The following is a 13,605-nucleotide window of genomic DNA, read 5'->3' as shown; positions in this document are numbered from 1 at the left end:
ACGCAAAATTCATCTCAGAAATAAATATTGGGACAAATGGAGAATGACTAAAAACCCAGTAGACCAACAAACCTTTAGAATGATAAGAAATGACACTAAGAAAGCTATACTATCTGATAAACAGAACTACTACCTACAAGTCCAACAACCTAATCATAACAACCCACAAAAATTCTGGGCAAGCATTAACCAGCTACTCCACCCAGGGAAATCTAGTACTCCCAACCCTTAGAATACTGACCAGGAAAATCATATCCAAACAGCTAATACCTTCAATACCTTCTTTACAGGTGCTATCCAGACACTAGCTAGTTAACTGTCACCTAATACATTCACTCTACCTTCCTTTACTTCAACCCCACCTCCTCCTTTTCAATTCAAACCTGTCCCAACCACATTTATTCTAAACATTTTAAATAAACTGAAACCATGCTCTCCCTCAGCAGACCAACTGCCTTCTGAATACCTACAGTTATCAGCTAGTGCTATTGCCTACCCCATTTCCATACTGATCAACAGAACCATTACTGAAGGTCACATCCCTACCCTATGGAAAGTCTCCCACATAATCCCCATCCATAAAGGTGGGCACTCCACTGAGCTCTCAAACTACCGCCCCATTGCCCTACTTTCTCCTTTAGCTAAGATCATGGAGAAATGTGTCTATAGGCAATTACTCAACCACTTAATTGACAATAACTTACTTTCCAACTGTCAACATGGCTTCAGAACATCACACAGCACTACCACTGCCCTCCTTTCCTTTACTGATTGCATTAACAGTAACCGCAACCGTAATTATCTTTCTTCTGCTCTATTTATCGACCTGTCTAAAGCATTTGACATGGTCAATCACCAGATTCTCATAAACATACTACAATCTCTATCATTAGACCCTCTTTCCATCAAATGGTTCCAGTCCTACCTTGATAAATGACAGCAGGCAGTATTATGGCATAACACTCTATCCACCCACCTACCAGTTACATTAGGGGTTTCTCAGGGGTCAATACTAGGTCCTCTCTTCTTCTCCATATTTATTAATGACCTTCATCTTGCCATCCCCCAAGCCACATGCATACAGTATGCTGATGACTCCACACTGATATGCTCAGCTACTTCCATCCAAGACCTTCACTCTTTTACTCAGAAGGTATTTAACACAGTTGAGCAATGGTTCACACAACGCTGTCTTCTACTGAACCCAAAAAAAAAACAAACTCCTCCTCTTCAATCATACTCAAAAGTCATCTCCTCTTACTTTCTCTGTGACATCCACCAGTGAGACTATAATATCCCCTGATCTTACAACCAAATTACTTGGTAACACCATCGACAATAATCTCAACTTTGACATCCATATCAACAATGCTATAAAGGCTGTCAACAAAAAACTTGGCACTCTCTATAGGATTAAACCCTTCCATTCCCCTACAGCTAAAACTACAATAGCTCACACTCATCTAATCTCTACACTCCTCTATGCCTCACCCATTTTCACCAATCTATCCAAGAATAACTTCAGTAAATTGGAAGTGTCATACAATAATATTGCCAGATTTGCCACAGGTAACCCATATAAAACCCACCATTGCATAAACTTAAAGCTTCTAGCATGGCTGGATCTACAAAACCTGATTAAATTCCACCAACTAACCATTGCCTATAACATTCTTTATAACACTTCCAATACTCCAATTTTATCTACCCTCATCACACCCTATAAAAATCTGAGGTCCTTAAGATCAGCAGACAAACTGCTTGTACATACCTCTAAACCTAACAACAGAGCTGGGGATTCTCTCTTCTCTAATGCTGTTGGAAAAACGTGGAATCTTCTTCCCAGTGACCTCTACTCACTCTCCTCTTTACCACTCTTCAGAAATAGGCTTAAACTTTACATTAAAATACACTGGCTATGACCTTGTACCAAACCTGACTAGTCATCTATCTTTTCAAACTGGCCTTTCCCTATCCATTACTTCTCACCTACTGTTATACCTTCATTTTACTAGTTTTTATCATCTCTCTCTATATTACATTATTTCTATGCTCTGTGGATACTGGATTTTAAGTAAATACTTCATCAATATCACTACAAAATTAACTTCTTTTTACTATTGACTTTACCTGTATAATGCATTGAACCTGTGAAATACATTGTTATCATTCTTGCCCGCATTGAATATTCTATGCTAACCTGTATGTTGTACTACATATGTTACTGTTGTATAAATATTTTTGTCCTATTTGTTATGGTTATTATAGTTGTATCTCTTTGTTTTTGTCTTGGAGCTTATCTCCCCGGGCCTCTACTGAAAATGGACATATATCTAGTTAGACTAGCCTGGTCAACAAATGTAAAATAAAAAAAAAAAAATAATATTGCCAACAAACTGGCAGATAGGTTCAGTGCTAACTTTACCCCTCTCTCATCCCCTAAAGGGTTCATCTCTATACCGGAAGAATGCAAAGTACCTGTAATCAAGGCTGCATGGTTAAAAAACACACTCTCCAAAGCCAAGAACACAGCATCCATGGGACCTGACGACATCCCAGGCTGCATTCTGCATGAACTACAGAACGAACTGGCACCCCACCGAAGTACCATGTTCAATCATAGCCTCACCTCAGGCTTTGTGCCTACGTAATGGCACACAGCAATGGTTATCCCACTCCACAAAGGGGGAGCCAGCAAGGACCCCGGGAACTACCGCCCCATTAGCCTGATGAGCCTGGTCTGAAAGGCTATGGAGCGTATCATCATGGAACTTATAAACAATGACATTGGTAATTTCCCAACTCTGGACCCTACCCAATTCGGGTTTGTAAAAGGCAGATCATGTCTCCTAAACCTGATAAACTTCTTTGAAGAGGTCACCAAAGCCGTAGATGAGGGTAAGGTGGTTCACACAGCCTGTCTAGATCTCGCCAAGGCTTTCGACACCACCCCCCACTCTGGAATTATAGACAAACTCACTAAACTAGGTATAAATCCCTATGTCACAAGATGGGTTGCCAACTGGCTCACTGACAGAACCCACACTGTGAAAGTAGCAGACTCTAACTCCAACTTCAGACCAGTGACAAGTGGAGTACCAGAGGGTTCAGTCCTAGGTCCTCTCCTGTTTGGTATCTACTTCTCTGATGTACAGGCTAACACAGAAGATCTTTGGCTAACAAAGTTTGCAGATGACTGCAAACTAGGAGCAATAATCAAAACTCCTAACAATGTGGACATACTACAAAAGGGTCTCACTGAGACAGATTCCTGTTGTCAAAGCCATGGCCTCAAGCTCAATGCCAAAAGGTGCATTGTCATCCCTTTTGGTAAAAACTCTGTACCCATGAACTACCACATAGGCAGTAGTCTACTTAACACCAAAAGTGTGATAAGAGACCTTGAGACACAGGTGGACAGTAGTCTCTCCTTTGATAATCACATCGCCACAGTAGTCAGGAAATCCTTCTACGTGGCACACCTCATCACAAAAGGTTTCTCATCCAGGAAAAAAGAGGTCATTGTTCCCCTCTACTCATCACTTGTTAGACCCACTACAGAGTACAACGCCCCTTTTGGTATGTACCTCACAAGACATCTACAACAACTGGAAATGCCACAGAAATACCTCACAAAGAGGATTTCCGGCCTCAAACAGATGCCCTACGCAGACCGTCTCAAAAAAATTCCAGCTTTACTCTGTCGCATATTGCCTACTCAGAGGCTAACTCTGCCTAACATACAAAGTTTGTCAAACCCAGAGCTGCTGGACATGCTCCACATAAAGAAATCCCAATCCCTCCAAGCTACACGCTCTAGGGACCTAAACCTTTTCACCACAATAAACAGAACATGCTGGAGGGATAGATTCCTGTCCCAGAGACTTCCCATACTCTGGAACAAACTACCTATCTATATCAAACAAAGCTCCTCATTAGCACTCTTCAAGAAAAATCTTGATGATTGGGTGGGAGATAGGAAATTCACCCTGGGGATCACTTATGTGGCTCTGCTTGACAGGGGCACAGGAAAATAATTTTCTTTGCTGGCAAAAGCCAGGGTACCATTTGATCAGGTCTATAAAGGCCCTAGGGCCAATAGCCTAGTACCTACCTATGAACCTATGAACCTATGATTCTCCCTAAAGGAAAAGGAGGCTTAGCACTCCTGGACTTTAAACCATACTATGACATAATAAGAGTCAACAGAGTCCTGGCAATATCTGAATATAATCCAAGCAGGAAAATATGGTCTCCTACTTGGACAACTCTATATTATAACTATGTTAAATCATTAAACATAAATCCCCATGCTCTCCCATTCTTGGACAAAAATAGTTTGAAGAACAGGAAGTTACATAAAACAATTGGAGATAAAATGAAGGCACTGCAGAGTCCCTAACCACAACCTCTAATGGCTTAAAATGAACATCATTCAAGGCAGAGCAAAGGCAGCCAAGTAGAACCTAAATGGATCTAGTTATGGAGTTTGATGCTTGGCAGTCTGACAAGATGTGTGCAGAATATATACTGCTTGCTACTCCACCTATCCCTCACTGGTATCAGTACCATAGACAGACTAAGCATATCTCCACCTGCAGGATTGGCAAGCCAGCATTAAGCATTCATCACTGCACTCCCTGATGAGAGCCTCCAATATCTGGGCAATTGGTCGATCCTGATTCAGGTCAGTTATATTCCAGGCTATATGCCTCTGGGTCTAGGACTAATGCGCGAATGGCTGTTTCACCGAATCCTAAATGGCCGGGCATACTTCCGCAAAAGTGCTTTTCACTGAAGAAGCACTTTCGTGGAAGTATGCTTGCAGGTAGAGGGAGTTGTGGGGGAGTGACTGTTGTGGAAATCATACTACGGTGCGGATAAGGAAATTTTTTCCTTTTCCTCACTGTAGTGTGATCTCGGAGTGAGAATATTAAAGTAGGGGGGGGCACAGTCCCCCACATGGGGGTGCAGGGGAGCTTATCCCCCTACATAAATGCTTTTTTCTTGTTTTTTTGTTTTTATTTTTAACGCACTTTAGCGGAAGTGCTTTTTCTGTAAAAGCAATTTTGTTAAAGTGTGATCGGTGAAGTTGGATTTGGACTGTTGACATTTTGTAGTCCTAGATCCATCCCTCTATCCATGGAGCCAGACATTAATTTCTGTTTCTTTTCAGAACTTTAATAATTCCCAATATAGTTACAATTTTGAGTTTTAAAAGCTGAGCTTCATTGGTTAGTGATGAGTGAGTCAGTTGATTGAAGTGTTTTCTGTGGTTGTAGATAGGTGGACTTTGCTTCCAATGCCCAATGTGGCAGGCATACCACCTTAATATTTTTACCCAGTTTCTCATAAAATTATGGATTTCTAGCAAATCACTGGCAAATTATTGAGGACTGAAGTCAAAAAATAATGGTAGACATTTGAGTTTATGACTTCATATCCTTTAGAAAATTCATGCTAAGGCAAACCTGTTAGTCTATTAACTTTCTAAGTTTGTAAGAGTGATATTAAAAAGTGTCTCTAATTTTGGGCCTTTGTCCCCGTTATTTGTAGCTTTGTCCAGATTTCTTGATTGAAGAGGTTGAGAGGTATGGCAGCAGGGCTGTATTAATGTAGCTCCCTACTAAAAATGGCTGATACCTTCTAAATAATATGACAATAAAATCATGGGCCTACATTCAGTTCCTGCTGCCATTCTACTTTTCTGCTGCTTCTGCTCCTCTCATCACTGACTGAAAGTCTGTTCCAGAGCATTTTCAGTCTTCGGCTTCATGATATGGAACTCATTGACTGATAACTGCAAAAGCTGTCTTAACAGCTGGACATTTATTTCCAATTTAAAATAAAATTTGATGAATCTAACTAAATGCAGGTGTCATGATCACATAATATGGAGTAGTCAGACATATCAGTTTATGAACTTGCACTCAGTTTGTCGACATATTAACTTTTAGAAAGTCACTTTGAGGTATAAAAGGCTCTTCCATCTTTTATTGAATACTAATGACACCAAGGGGCGAAACCAGTCTGTTGATTCACTTGCTCCTGTGTGGAATTACCTGTTCCTGATGCTGCTGTATGGTAGCTAACTGCTGTATGTGCTGTTGCTTCCATTAAACCTGAATTATTTGGATTGCCATATGGAGTGACTTTTTGAAAGTATTCTGGAGGAAAATATTTATGATGGACCTTTGGTGGGTATATAAATATATATATATATATATATATATATATATATATATATATATTATATATGTGTATATATATATATATATATATATATATATATATATATATATATATATATATATATATATTATATATGTATATATATATATATATATATATAAAATTATGTTACTCATAATAGTATTCCCTACTTACACAATTTGAGTTTTCATTATTATAGTATAATACCTTATTTTGTGCTATGCATCATATCTCCAGGTTATAGCTGCAAAAGGACCACTGAGTCCTAGTCATGTAGTTGTTAAATAAATAAATAAAACAAATGTTCAGAATGTAATCAACATAGTGCTATAGGCAGGATCCATGTGTACAGGACTCTGAAATGTTTGTATCATTATTATGTAAGATAAACTCAGCTTATCAAGACTTAAGCCTTAACCTAGCTGCAGAGTTATACTTCCTCCTTCAAAAAGATACTATATACTTTCTGTTTCTCTGTTTCTCTGATCATAATTTCCAATAGAATTCTGTCTGCCCCTGTTAAAGACCATTCTTTCACTAACAGTAAAAAATGGAGCAGAGAGTGTTGAAAACTAGGTGAATGCAGGGGAATGAAAGCCACTTTCCAGAGAAGCCTATAGTTTTGCCACATGTTTGAATATTATTTACATTATGGAATATTTTCTCAAGTCTGTGCATGCTTAGAGACTGAGGCAAACTGTTATGAATGGAATTACAGAAGTTTGATGTATTAGCCTTAAGGAAAGAAAAATGTGTCCTATGGCATCCTTGATATTTCAACACAGATATTTCATTCAGGGTTTTGAGGTCAGGTTTGAAGTCAGCTGAAAATGACATCTACTCTGTGATTAAATTATCAGTGAAGACCTCAGTCAGATGCTTTGCCTCAAGCATAAGCAGTTAACTTTTTTGGTAAGACAACTTTTATTGAAATAGAGATGTGGATTGCAACAATAAGACATCTAAGAAGCATAATGAGCATTTTTTTTCAATGTAATAAACTAACAAACAGCAACTATATACACCAAATACACCAAAAAATTCAGGCATTGCAAGACAGAACATCATCACAGACAGCTAACTAAAGATTTTTTTTTAAATATAGCTGTGCATTCTTCTGCTGGCTTGAAGCTGTCTCTCATGCATACTGCGGTTGGTTTGACTTTGAGAAAGCTTCAGTAATATCACATCAAGAAGGTTTGACTTTGTGAAAGCTTCAGCAATATCACATCAGATAAATTGCTTAAAACAATTGGATGCAAAACTTATTTTTTTCAGACATAGAATGCTGCAACCCAGCAATTCACAGGCAAAAATAAGGGAGATGAATTTGCATTTCATAAATTGCAAAATGCTGTTATCAGGTTTACTTTTATCACTGTTTATCTAAATAAAGCATAAACTACTGCTACACTAATGAGCAGATCACAATAAATATAAGACAATTAAACACATGCATTTTCAACTGAAACAATAGAAGGCTGATATAAATTCACATTGTTTGCTCCCCAGCTCAACAGAGATGGCACTTAGTCATATGGTTCAGCAAAACTGATATTTAAAACATAGAGGAATTAATACTTCAAGCTAAGAAAGAAAAGCATCTCACAACAAATGCATGTAGGACCAAATCAAAATAACTCTGATAAAACAATGTATCATCTGTAAAAAGGGATTGCAAACCTCCACCGATGAGGGGATCATGGGAGATATGTAGATAACCCCTTAAATATATAAAGTGTTCCAGCAGACTGGATTTTTAATGCACATTGACTCACAAGTCCTCACTACAACATCAGTTGAGACTCTAACTAAGCACTAAAATAGGGATCTATATCACGTTGTCGAAGTCTTAAAAGTTTGAACGTCATATGGTTGGCACCATATGATCGAACTTTTAAAAGTTTGAACGTTTCAACGGAGAGCTCCGTACAGTGCAGAATTAGAAGATTTCCCTTTTCTGCACTGTAGTGTGATCTCAGAGTAGGTATATTTAAAGTGCCGGGGGGGGGTGTAGGGGTGCTTGCCCCCCTGCTTAAACCATTCAGGTAGGTTTTTTCTTTGGTTTATTTTTTTTCTTACATTTTCAAACTTTTAAAAGTTCGATTATATGGTGTCGACCATATGACGTTCAAATTTTTAAAAGTTCAATTATGTAATCTAGATGCCTAAAATAGTGTATGAAAAGCCAGATGTAATTGTATTGAGACTGGATCCAAAATAAGATCTAAACCAAACATGAAAATGTATGGCAGCAAACAACCCCTCCCCCTTGCAAAACAAAGTACCGTCTGTGAAAAAAAAATCTGAATTGCTAAAAATAATATAACTGCTTGGGGAATGAATAAGACAACTGTCCTAGAGATTCTGAATTGGTTATACCCCAGTAGCTTTATTTGGCAATATACACTGTTGGATATTTCTCAGCCTTTATTCATCCAAATCATAACAGCACATTCCATTTCACCATGTCACCATACATTTCATTTACTCACACTTCTTGTGTGCACGCATCAACTCTTCCAGTATCACCAGCTCTGTAACTGTTTCTGCATTAATGACAAAATTATTGACATTTATTTCCTTTTTATTCCTCCTTTCTGTTGTCATCTATTCATCTGGTAGTAGCCTCTTTTTGTTGTGACTCACACTTACTTTTTCCTCAGCCTGATCATCTTTTCTTCTTCAGGAAATCTATTGGATGCTCCTTTCACTGGCTCTTCTTCCTCTTCTTCACATCAGACTTAATATGGCTTATGAAATTTGATAGCTACACACCTTGTGTATTCTATTGCATTTGCACACTGAAGGCACTTAGTGCTGAGATATGCAGAAGCCACTTGTTAAATGAGTCTTGTTTCATATGCACTACACTGTACAATGTGGCAATGCAGCCCTTAGAGACACATGTGCAGTTGTCTCCAACTGAGTCCCCACATCAAGACCACCACTAGATATGAAGGTTGTCTCCCTTTCCCCCAAGGTCACCAGGAACTGGTTCAGCTCTTTAAGTTGCTTCTTTGATGGAAGCCCACCTCCTGTGGTTGAAATGTCCTTAGCAATACCTAGTGCCTTATTCTTGGCCTGCAATATCATATCAATTGTCCTTCACCAAACCTGGTGTAAACTCCTGTTATGGCCACTAACAGCACTGATGTCTTGTACAGTCCCTAGCAAACCTAAAAAGGCTTGTCTGCATTACCTTTTGCCAGAATGAGCTTGCCATATATGCAAATTGCCTGCAGTAACACATCAGTCACCTGACTGGTGAACTTTTCAATCATTGCCTCTTTCATGGACATATGACAAGATATATACACTTTTAGATTGCAGATGTTGCATGGCTGTGTGTGAATGTCCAACATAACTGCATGCTGCCCCCAAACCTCATATGTTACTCAGTTGCCTGCACCCTGTTGAGCTGTGTTGCTTTCTGCCTTCCTTATACAAAGGGTAGCTACGAGCAAGTTATCATAACACCCCATCAGTGTATTGAAACCCTGCAATGCACAGTATAGCGTGGCCCTCCCCCAATGTGCATTGCTATACCTCTTTCAATGTACAGGAATCATCATGTCTTGTGAGGAATGTACTACCTTATGTGCATGTTGCTGCTGGTGTAGCTCATCTTACAGCCTAATGTGACAGTGTCATGGCATTGTGATTTGTTCCTATACCCACACACATCATTTCCACAGTCTTTATTGTTGCCATCTACCTGGTGTTCAGTGCAGTACAAAGTTGCATTCACATGTATCTTCTCTTCCTTTGGCATGTCTGTATCAAAATACAGTGCTCTAATACAGAAAACTCCTGATTCCACAGTTGCTCATATGGAGATGGCACATAAACATTCACATATTCAGGCATCATAGCTTGTAGTATATTACACATAATATACTGCTATTTAGTATAGTAATGCATGGACAGTTACTTAAATAAAGGAATATGTTGCAGCTCTCTCTGAATCCCCCCTTAATGCACCACACTATCATCTCTAAGCAGTACCAATCTGCTTGTCCCCATTTGTGGCAGGGCTGTGCACTCTATGCCTGTGCATAGCATCTATGAAGCTCGTTTTGTTGTGAGCTTCTACTGTAAATCTTTTTCACAGTGTCTCATTGATGCACTGTGATGTGCATTATGTGATGCCTAAGTATGCATCTTTGTACATGGGGTTATCCATTCTGCTGTTTGAGTGTAGTTGTGTGAGAGACCATGGCAGTGGGAAATTCAGGCTTCTGTAAGGTGGAGAGAGAGTGAGAGAGAGAGAAATTCTTGCTCCTCTCCACAGGAACTTTCAAGTGTGCCTGTTGGTCTACTATGATGACACAAGGCTGATTCCTGGCATGAGCTTGCCATGGCAAAGAGGAATGCCACTGGTATCACTGATTGTTATGAGTATAGCTGGTATCAGTGTCATTATGATGAACTGTTGCAGCATCATCCGACTTGCTTAGTCATGGGGAAGCAGAGGTTAAGGATAGCCAATCAGAGATCTGTTCCCTTTTCTTTCAAAAGTTCATCAGTCTAATGATTTTTTTCATTCTTTGTGTCACATGGGCTAAGGACTAGACAAAGGATGTAAAACGATGCTGCAGTTGTCAAGAGCACCTCTTTTGGAGGCTGGGTGTAGGTTTCATGTACATCACAGCACTATATACCTCCACAGTATGGCTAACATATTCATATGTACTAATATGTGGCATTTTTGCCTTACCTTCCTCCTGGCAGTACAATAGTATCTTGGTAGAGGGGTTGCACTGGTCTCCCCAGCCTGTATCAATGGTTTCCAGGCATACCTCTCAGCATGGGGATGGAGCTAATCATGGTAAAAGTGATCTGCAGTGCATGCAGGTGGCTTCTTTTGCCACTTTTCAGGAGTAGAGTGGAAGCTCCTCTATTGATAGTGGCTTGGAGGCAGCTTCAGTGGTCAACCAGCATAAATTGCATAGGCAGGTAATATTTAATGCATGCCTACATCTGGATGTCCACCTCACATCTGTGAAGTACTTCCTGGCATGGGAGGTTGAGTCATGTGACCAGTAGACCCCAGTTAGGTAATGGAGGTGATTGATGTTTGTGTGAGCTGGTATCTGGGTGACTGTGGTATCTACCATATACTCTTCCCTATTCTGTATCCAGCTTCTAACCCACCTTGAGTGTCATTCCTCATACCTTATCTGTTGTCTAATCCTCCTCATCACCGAGTTTCCACCTTCTATCTAGCTTTGTCCAAATACTGTCTTCACATTTTCTGTCAGTATCACCATGTCTTTGTCTGAACTTTATCCCCCGTATTTACGAAGCCCATTAGAGCGTGCAGGGTTAGTCTAAGAGCTATATTCAGCAATATGGCCGATGTGCGATCCACGAACGAGCTCCCGGGATGTGCCCGTGAGCTCTTAGACTAATCCTGCATAGACCAAGCTCCTGTATGCAAATTACCCTCATTTGCAGGTGAAAACCATGCAAATGAGGGTAATCTGTGATCCAGGATGCCGGCAGCTGTCAGTGCAGGACGAGTGCAGTCTGCAGAAATGTACTTGGTTATTAACCGAGTACATTTCTGCAAACTACAAAACGGAGCTATGACAGCTCCAAATAAAGGCTGCATATTATTGAGGAAGCATGCCAATGGCCAAGTAGAAGGCCATTGGCATTGCAAAATGTTTAAAAAAAAAAAAAAAAACTTTTATATTTTTTTGCCGATCTTGGCTGTTTAAGCATAGGGCAGCGGCGAGTAAATGGGATTGGGAGGAAAATAAGAAAATAAACTGAAAATTATCATTCTAAAAAAAAACAGTATTCTGCCATACAAGTCAATGGCTGGCAAAAGACAACCTGGCCAGTGAGTAGTGGTTGCTAATGCTATGCATTAACAGGCAATCCTATGCAAATGAGGGAAAGGTTAGTGAATCCCAGATTTTCCGAGAGTATGAGGCAGGTCCCAAGACTGTAAGAGTATAAATAGCTGGGTGCAAGACTAGGATATAGATAACATCATAGGGGGGTGTCAGGCATACTGTAAGCGGATTGGAGACCTGTGGCTCGTGATTGCTCTTAGGTTAGCATAGCTAAGCTAGGGGTGTGTCTAAACCTGCCTAGCACACTTTACAAAGTGTAAGTGGGTGTGTGTGCCATGCACCAGGTTTTACAGGAAGAAAAAGGAAGTTATACCAGGAAAAAGCAGCTCTGTGCACATATAAGCACTCTGTTTGCACTGCGCGCACACTGGCTTAAAGAAGGAGGCAATGGGAAGGGAAAACAGCAGTAGGAAGGTAATCAAGGAGAACTAGCTTAGCTGGCAGGTGAAATGTATCAGAATCAGGAAATTACACAGGCAGCAGACCAGCCCAGCCCAGCACAACACTATAAACTATGCAAACACCTTTCCCCCTTGTTTTTCCCAAAACCTCTCCACCACCGATGTATACAGATGGGGAAATTTTACAAAACAAAAGCAAGAGAAAAAATGTTAGGAGCTGCTTTTGCTATCATAAACCAGCATGTGCAAGAGTCTGAGGGTGGTGAGGATGTGAATGCTGCTGTGCAACCCACAGTGAAGAGACAGAGAAGAGTGCACAGACCCAGGTTAACCCACCAAGGGCTACATGAGCTGGAGATAGTGGAGCGCTATAGGGTGGACAGGAACCTCCTACAGCAAATTGTTGAGCCAGCTACGCATGACACATAGAACTAACAGAGGGGAACCCATCCCAGTGGATACCAAGGTATGTGTAGGCCTAAAAATACTAGCTACAGGTACCTTCCAAAGGCCAACTGATGATATGATGGGTATTTCACAGGCATCAGCATCCAGGATACTCCACCAGTTCCTGGATGCCATGTCAGCACATGTCGGTGAGTATGTATATTTCCCCATCACCCATGAGGCATTGGCCAGCAATATGCGTCTCTTCCACCAAATAGCAGAATACCCCGAGGTAGTGGGTGCAATAGACTGCACGCACATATGCATTAAAGCACCACCAGGTGAGCGAGGTAACCGCAAGGGCTTTGCCTCCATCAAATGCCAGGTCGTGTGCGATGCCCAGGGCATAACAATGAATGTGTGTGCTGGCTGCCCTGGAGGCTGCCACAATTCCCACATCTGGTATCTGATGCAGCTATACCAGACATTTGCCAATGGGGACATCCTACATGGTCACCTAGTAGGGGATGCTGGATATGCACTGAAGCCATAGCTGATGATACCCATCAGAAATGCACACACACCCGAACAAGAACTCCATAATGAGGCACACGCATAAACACGAATCATAATAGAGCGTATGTTTGGGATGCTCAAGTCATGGTTTAGGTCCCTGGACACATCTGGTGGAGCCTTGCAGTACTCACCAACTACATGTACCCAAATTGTCCTTGTAT

Source organism: Protopterus annectens, chromosome 3.part0 (assembly GCF_019279795.1).
Source record: "Protopterus annectens isolate FY-2018-M chromosome 3.part0, PAN1.0, whole genome shotgun sequence".
NCBI classification, from domain to species: domain Eukaryota; kingdom Metazoa; phylum Chordata; order Ceratodontiformes; family Protopteridae; genus Protopterus; species Protopterus annectens.
The sequence above is the reverse complement of the archived record's forward strand: the minus strand, read 5'-3'. Positions refer to the sequence as shown.